General features: G+C 36.5%; 1 pseudogene; it reads left to right on the forward strand.

The window, feature by feature from the left end:
- Positions 1–6,314: 6,314 nt before the first annotated feature.
- LOC109679962 (phagosome assembly factor 1 pseudogene) lies at positions 6,315–7,482 on the forward strand (annotated as a pseudogene).
- Positions 7,483–8,837: the final 1,355 nt, after the last annotated feature.

The following is an 8,837-nucleotide window of genomic DNA, read 5'->3' on the forward strand; positions in this document are numbered from 1 at the left end:
ATATTTTGTGGCCAGCTGGCTAGAAGCACATGCTGTTCTAAGAATCCAAGAGTCAAATTGGTACCAGCTGAAAAGACAGATATTAGGCTGAATGCCAATCTAAATACAAAAGATATACAAAAAGGACAAATTCTGAATAGAAGAGAAAAAGACGGAACAAATCGAAGAGTTATTTGATAGTTGTTTAAGTGAAGAGGTTTTCATTTGCATCCTGAAAGCCCAAAAAGTGTTCTCTCATTACACTCAAGGGAGGAATGGAAGCATTTCAACTGGCTACAGTAGGAACATACCAAAAAACCTCAGTCTATTACATATGGGATTTCCATAAACTGACATTCTGCATTTAGCTCTTTCTTAACTGGTTCTATAAAGAAATGAAATCTAAGATCCATCTCTGTAATTAACTTGAGTATACAATGGCAGTACTTATCTTCTACAGAGTTAAAAGTGATATTAAACTGTTATTGAATATTAAAAATTAGAATTGATGGTTAAATGAAGCAGCATTCTATTGAAGGTATGCTTTTTCATTGGGAAGTATACCACTCCTAAAATATTCTACACGGAGCAACCCATGCCTTTAACATTATTTCCAGATGTACGTCTGGCAAACTTTTTATTTTTTGTTTTCTAGTCCTGTTTCTTAAACTATAGAAATGAATATATGTTATAGAATAGAACCATTTTCAAGGTTGAAGATTGAAATAGGAGATACTAGTGATTACATATTTAAGTGCTTTCTCATTCCAGAATTATATGGAGGGTGAGAATATGAAGTCCCCACCCATAGCCCAATTTCTTTGTATACATGCCAAAAAATCGATAATTGAATTAATCTTCCTCTGATTTACATATACTGAAAGCAATGGGAAACCAGTAATGAAGCCACACATCTTTCAAAGAGTGATTAGCCAGGTACAAATGAATTGGCGGTTGCTCAAAAAATAAATCTTAGTGTTTGGGCCAAATCTGTAAATTATTTTCAAATTATTTTCAGTGTACATTTCAATGCTCCAAAGAACCAAGGCGAATTTTGTTTGTTCAGCTAGAAGGTGTTCCTTTTGGCACAGTATCAAATCTACAAAAGAAATGACAAAAATTGAGTGAAAGTGAAAACATTTTGAACATTTCAAGAGTAAAGAACTGAGAGGATACTGACAGTACATTTTTACAAGGAATTAAAATTCTTTCCTATATTTTTATGTTTCTGAGAACACTATTCAAATTAGTTAACTAGCTGAATGTTTGAAGTGTTTGACTTTGTTTATGAGGCACTGGTACTCATATATTGAAGAGAACTTTCCTACCATTTCTGTCATTTTCCCCCTTTCACTTGTATTTCTATTTTGATAATTAAATTACCAGAATGCTAAATAAATTGTTGTTTTAATAAGCCGCTTACACCAGCCTATAAAATAAATAATCTATGAAATCCTTATATGATACATGTTGGCATCAAACCCAAAACATTTAAAATTATTTCTGTATATCCACATTTTATATATTATAGTTATTAGAGAAAGAATGAAGGTTAAGATAATGAAAAAATAAACAAAACTAAATCTTCCATCATCTTACTACCCAATGATAACTCATCATGATGAAACTTTCTATTCTTTGTGATTAGGCTTTAAAAGTTTTTAATTTTCTTAGTATTTTATGTGCAGTGTGTGCCATGATAATTTCAGTAAAAATGTGCTAAAGCTCATGTATGGATATATAAAATTAAGAAATTAAAAATACATAATGTTATTTATATGTAGATGGATGTATATTTTTAAAGAGATGTCTCCATGGGTGTATATATATACACACATACATACATAATCACTCACTGATTATATATGTGACATTTCAGTCAATCACAGACTACTACATAATGGTGGCCCCATAAGATAACGGAACTGAAATTGTTCTGTCACCTAGGTGTTGTACGTTATAGCATGAGGTATTCCACATATGTTCATGGAGATACTAATGTAAACAAACCTACAAATGTACAAAAATATAGCTCGTGCAATTACAGGTAGTATATTATATTCAATGACAGGTTCGACTATATGACAATAAATGACTATGTTACTGGTTTGTGTATTTATTTTTACTATTCTTTTATCATTATTTTAGCATGCACTGTCATGTGTACCACATCTCTGCTTTCATCAAGAGGCTGGCTCCATAGATTTCCCTATTCATTTAGGTTTATACAAGTACACTGTCTGATGTTTGCACAAAGAAGAAATTTAATACATCGCAGAACATGCGCCTGTCATTGAGCTGTGGGTGACTCTGTGTCTGCACCTCTTTTTAATGGCTGCATAACAGTCTGCTGCATGATCTTGAGATTATAAAATCTCTCACAATTGCAAGTCATGTTGATGATTGTTTTATAATAATGGCACTTTATTTCTTATAGTTCCCCAAATTAGTAAGACAAATACTCACTGAACAGCTATTTCACTCTCAGTCTAGTGTTAGTGATTGGTAGCACAGTGGTGAATAAGACACCTTTCCTGCCTTATGATGAGTATAATATAGTGGAAGAGACTACAAAATAAACAATAGTTTATCTAAGATTTTGAAACACTGATGTGATAGTAAGCTAAGTCATCAATGCCAACAAGAAACCCAGACTCTTGTTTCGCTGCAGCTATTTTGTATGGAATTGTGCAACAGGGAAATGGTATGCATCTTGAAGTTCACTTCTTATAAGACAAATTTACTCTGGTATCAAGCCCTGAGTTTTCTATGCTATAGAAATTATGCTGGGATGGAGTAAAATAGAAAGAGGCTTACAGATTTTTTGGAAGTTTATCACTTTGGACAATGTTCAATAAGTCCTTCAAAAAGAGAGCTATGATGGGTAAAAGAGGTTGTGTTGCCAGGCATTTACTCCAGAGCTCTGGGTGCCACTAAAGACACTATAGGAGTATTTACTTTGGGATATTTTTCTAATTTTACTATCTACTAGTAAAATATAAGTTACACCTAAAAAAAAGACTGGTTGTAAAAAAAAAAAAAAGAATGAACAATTCCTGGTACCAAAAAGTATTCAATTATACTGATTCTATGGGGAAAGAGTGAGTCTCTGTTTAGATAATTCCAGACATTCAGCTCTGGTTTCTGGCTTGTCCCTCACTTAGAGGGCATTTGTGATAATGGCCTAAATGCAAAAATATTGCAAATTTGCAAAACTTTCATATTAGTGAAGGAACAGAAAATAAGCAAAAAGTCATTTCTACAAACTATACTCCTCCCCCATCATTCTAATCTTAAGAAGTTATGTAAGAGTCATGAAATGATTCAAATTTCCCCAGAATTTCAGGGTGATCAAATGAATGATTCCAGGTGTCTACTCAATTCACTTGCAAGGCTGCTGCCCCGTGCACAAAGGCTGGCCTTTTCTTTCCTAATTGCTTTTCCTGCTGCTGCTAAAAGAACCACAAATCCTCATAAAAATTTAGGATGAAAGAGAACTAGGCTATCTATTAAATAGTATGCTAAATGACTAAAACATTTATCTGAAGGTCACTATCAGAATTCTGTTACCCCCACTTTAGTACTTAGGACACAGACTTACTGGAGATTCAAATTTTCGATTCTAGTTACTTTGATGGATGGGTTCGTTTTACATCTAATGGTTAATATAGCCAACATATGAAAAATGACATATTTTTGTATATTCTAGTATTTGTTCTTTGTGTTAGTACTTAAATATATTATTCTTGTCACATTAGCCAACCAAACTAAACATGTTAATTAACTGAGAAGCTGTGAGTCAATACTGCTATAAAGATGGTACTGGTATGTCATAATATTTGATAATGTCAAAACCTCTATTTATTGTCCACTGGTACAACAAAAGCCCTGAGGACAAGATATTCTTCATGAATGTACCTTACACTCCACTGATCCTCCCAACAGGCCACAATTTTTTACACCTCTGTATTTTTAGGACCAAAAAATTATTGTTTTCTTTTAAAACCCAGCTAAATGACACTACTTATAAAAGGCATGCTTCCCATCTGTAAATAGTTATCTACAGCTTGCTAAGAGGCATTTCTATCAAATTATTTATGTGATTTTGTTATAATTGTCTGTTGCTCTAGTTAGAACACAGATTGTATGAGAACAAATTCCAACAGAAAGTTGCTGAATGAAAACATTCTATCCATCTGCAAGTCTAAAACCTGATGCTTTGAATATGTATTAACTTTTCAGTAAGTCTGGAATTCATTTTGCTCACATGTTTCAAAAGGTCCATTTGAATTCCAGTATTTCATACACTTCTACATCATAGACAAAGACAACTCACTCATTTATTTCAAATAATGGCGGTATCTGATGGTATCAGTTAATTCCCAGTGCAACTTGACAATATGCTTGAAATAGCAAAAGTTTCAGGGAGGAAGCAGAGAATGTGAGAGAGAGAAAGGAGAGATGTGTGCAGGTAGCCCAATGAAACCCACCAAAAACTGTTTAAAAAAAAAAAGGGTTGCAGGGTAGCATAGATAGGCTATATTTGCTCAAGGAACATTTTATGCAAATTGTCACTATCACAATGAAACCCCTCAGTAAAATTTATTTATGCTAATAAAATTTTTTTAATTAAAAAAAAGAAATAGGAAAAGAAGTTATTTTGCTACTTTTGAAATACATTCTTTTTGTAAAAGACTGGTTCTCATTTTATTATGCTGAAGCTTTACATTTTTGATCTTGTCGTTTTTCTGCACAAACTTCTTAATTTGTATCCAAATATGAGCAGGTATTTTCATTTGCCATCATTACTTGACCCATGCTCCTTACTTTTCTTTGAATAAATATTTGTTTATTTATTTTGGTGGTACTAGGGTTTAAACTCAGGGCTTCTCACTTGCAGGGCAGTTGCTCCATCACTTGGGCCACCCTCCAGATCTTGAACAGACACTTAGTTACAGTACTGAACCTTAGGAAAATGACTATTTTTAGGAACGTGTCTATTTTTTCTCAGATTTCTATTTCCAGCTAATCTTTTCCACTTTTTCAAAAACTTTTGTGCATGTGGAAGTCGTAAAAGCTTATCTATAGGATTTTTGTTTTGTCTGATGACTTACTCAAAATATTTCTGGAAACTCTTTGACTTTAAGTTCTGAAAGTTTTAAACGTAAAGATAACAACATATAAACAACCATATTTGCACAAGAATCATGAGCTCTTTAAGACACTGATCTATTGTGTATGTCAAAGTGCCAAAACAGCTGGCAATACTGAATTACAGCAATAAAAGTAAATGATAGCACTTAGACTTAAATTAATAACTCAATAGTCAGTGAATAAAATTCATGAAAAGCAATTCAAATTATATTTTCCTTTGAGAGCCAAACAAGAGAGTTTATTTAAATTTTAAATTCCTCTAGAGATTTTAGTAGGATTGCTCTGAAACTGATGAATTTATATTACCTTTCATATAAGAGGATTTAATTTTAAGCAATTTCCCCAAGATATGTTTATGACTTTACTAAAATATAGAATTAATTAAAAATAAAATTTGGAATGCAAGTATTAAAATCATTAAATAGATAAATTATTTACTATGAAAAATTTCTCTTTTTTTTGGCAGTACTGGGGTTCGAACTCCCGCTCTCCCACTTCATAGGCAAGTTCTTTACTGCTTGAGTCATGTCCTCAGTTCTTATTTCATTAGTTATTTTTTAGATAAGGTCACACATTTTTTTGTTTAGACCTACCTAGAACTTAATCCTTCTCCTACCTATGGCTTCCATGTGGGTGGAATTACAGAAATGAATCACTTGCCTTTTTTTTTGTTGAGATGAAGGTCTCATTAATTTTTTGCCTAGGCTGACTTCTGACTGTGATCTTCCTGATGTCTGCCTCCTAAGTAGCTGGGATTATGAAATTTTTCTTTACATACTTTTCCCTTAAAGAAAAAAAGGAAACTGAAAATGTTGAATATAGTAAAATTAGTTTTTCTAGGATTTTATCTGGAACTTTTCCACATATCTATTATTTTAAGAAAAGTTTTAAATGTTTTTATGATTAAGTAATAATCCCACATAAGAAATGTTATACAGTATAACATTTGCTGCTTTCTAGAATTTTTTGTAGTGTATAACTTAAAATGTATTCTTACTTTGAATATACTGCCTCTGAAAATGCTTTCTTGGCTTATTTAAGAATAATCAAGCATACTCATTAAATTTGAATATTTAAATTAAACATACTCTGCCGCCGAGGCTGCTGCAGGTCCTGTCCCTTCTGGTCTGTGCTGCTGCAGGGAGGCCAGGCCGCCTGCGGCCTCCAGGCAAACCGAACCAATGCTGGACCTGGAGGTGGTGCCTGAAAGCTCTCTGGAGAATGAGCAATGGGAATTCACGCTGGGAATGCCTCCGGCTCAAGCAGTAGCCATTCTTCAGAAGCACTGTCACATCATCAAAAATGTCCAGGTTCTCTACAGTGAGCAGTCTCTTCTAAACCATGACCTCATCCTTAACCTGACTCAGGATGGGATCAAACTACTGTTTGATGCTTTCGATCACAGACTTAAGGTGACTGAAGTATCTGAGTTGACTAAAGTAAAGTTAAAATCTTGTGGAGTGCATTTGAACTCTCAGGCCATAGCTCCTACCAGTCTGTTGGTACAACTCATCCTGGAGTATGAAACTCCACTGAGCAGCTCTTCCACCTCAACTTCAGAGGACTGTTTTTCTCTTTCCAGTTAGATTTCTGGACTGAGGCTCCCAAGTATGAGCCCAATTTTGCCCACGGTCTAGCTTCTCTCCAGATACCCCATGGAGCAAGTGTAAAATGGATGTACATCTACAGTGGAAACAGCTACAGGATACCAAGGCTCCTGTGATGCCCCTGAGCTGTTTCTTGGGCAATGTGTATGCTGAGAATGTAGATGTTCTTCAAGATGGAACAGGACCCTCAGGTTTATGACTTCACCTACTTGCTGCAGGCTGTGGACTTGGCTTATTAGCAGATGTCAAGATGCAGGTATTTGAACATTCAGTGTATTTTGGTGACTCCTGCCAAGATGTTCTTAGCATGCTTGGCTCTCCACACAAAGTCTTCTGTAAGTCAGAAGACAAAGACATCCTCTTTGAAGTAAATGCACACAAAGTGAAGAAGTTTGTCCTGCACATCAATTACTCTGGGCATTATAATTTCAACATTTATCATCACTGTGAGTTCAAGATCCCACTAGACATAAAGAAAGAAAACGCAGTTGGCCAGACAGAAATATGCACAACATACAGCAAGTGGGACAATATCCTGGAGCTCCTGGGCCATCCTGTTAGAGAAGCCTGTTGTCCTGCACAGATTCCCCTCTCCAAACCATACCAGCCCATTTGCCTCTACATTCTGCTTTGGTCTCCAGCAAATGATCTTTGAAGTCATGCAGAACAACTACATTGCTTCAGTGACTCTGTATGCCCTACCAGGCCTGGTACCCACCTGAGAACATCAGAGGTCCCCTAGAGATGTCACCATCCATACCCCTCTACTCATGGAACTGTGCATTGCATTCTACTTATTGGGTCTCTGTGCCACCCTTTGGTTTTTCTTGGTCACCTTGCCAGTGTTAAAGGGCTAAAGGATGTTCTGAGGTGGAACTCAGAGTGAGTGCTCTGCCATGGGACAAGGGGCCCAGATATTCTTCTATCTGTCCTAAAAGCCTTCTGCTCCTGGCAAGAAACCAGACTGCAAAGAGAAGCACAAATTTTTAGCCTTGAAACCTGGACACAGAGGCTCTCAACTAACACATTAAAGGGGCAAGACACATCAACCCCTGTTCCACAAACATAGGAAAAATGGGTTTCTTCCTGTGGCTGAGGACACAGGCACCCATGATAAGGACAAGGTCCTGCCTTTTGCCCCATATTGCCACATGACCTTTAAGACAAACGGGTAGCATGTCCGCAACACTTGGTTGCAACATTTGCACTACATCCACTTCACTTACTTGGTGAACTGGTTGTGGTCAAGGAGGCCCACTTGCCCATCCCTATTACTTGTGAGCACATGCTCCCTGCTAGGCCCAGAAGGCACAACCAACTGGTGGAAATACAGCTTTCTGCCACCCAGGTATGCGCCCAGGCCTGGTTCCCACTGCTCTTGGAGTCAACTTTCCAGCTTGCCTGTGTCCCTGCTTGGCCCACCCTGGCTGCCAAGGCTTCATGTTTCCATCCTGTTTGCCTCTTTTATTTAATGCCAAAGTTTTAGCCAAAGACATGTTCTTCCTTTTGTTGTATTCAGCTTTGTTCTGCACCGTGGGCCAATTACCTGCCCTATCCCTGGGCAGTGTCCTCTGGCCTGGCCACTCAAGGCTCAAGTCTTCTCATGGGCTCAAGGAAGGCTCAGTTGCTTGGTTTCTTCATGGGTCTTGCTATTAATAATAAGTAGCATATATGTGCTTTAAAAGTATTCATCCTTTTGAAAAGATTTGAGAAAAGAAATGTTTAACTTTATCCCATTTTTAATATTTTGGTCTAGCAACTTGTGATACATAGATGACAATTTTGTGAGTTTTTCAAATGTGTGTACAGATTTTTGTAAATACGACTTTTTGTAATTAATTCATGTACAGCCTTATCCTGTATATTTCATGATGAATGTGCAAGGGACCCGCCCCAGATGCCTGTAGTTTCTGGGCCTACACCCAGGCTTATGTGGTGTTCCTGTGACTTTGTGACTAGCTAGTGTCTTCCCATTTGGACCATGGTTTGGCCAGAGACCATGCACATCTCGCTGTTCCATCTTCTCCTAATGGGGGAAATTTCCTCATCCCTTGCACACCCCCATCCCCTCTCCAATAAAGCACCTATGCCCTCAGC

The sequence above is a fragment of the Castor canadensis genome, chromosome 12 (assembly GCF_047511655.1).
Source record: "Castor canadensis chromosome 12, mCasCan1.hap1v2, whole genome shotgun sequence".
NCBI classification, from domain to species: Eukaryota; Metazoa; Chordata; class Mammalia; order Rodentia; family Castoridae; genus Castor; species Castor canadensis.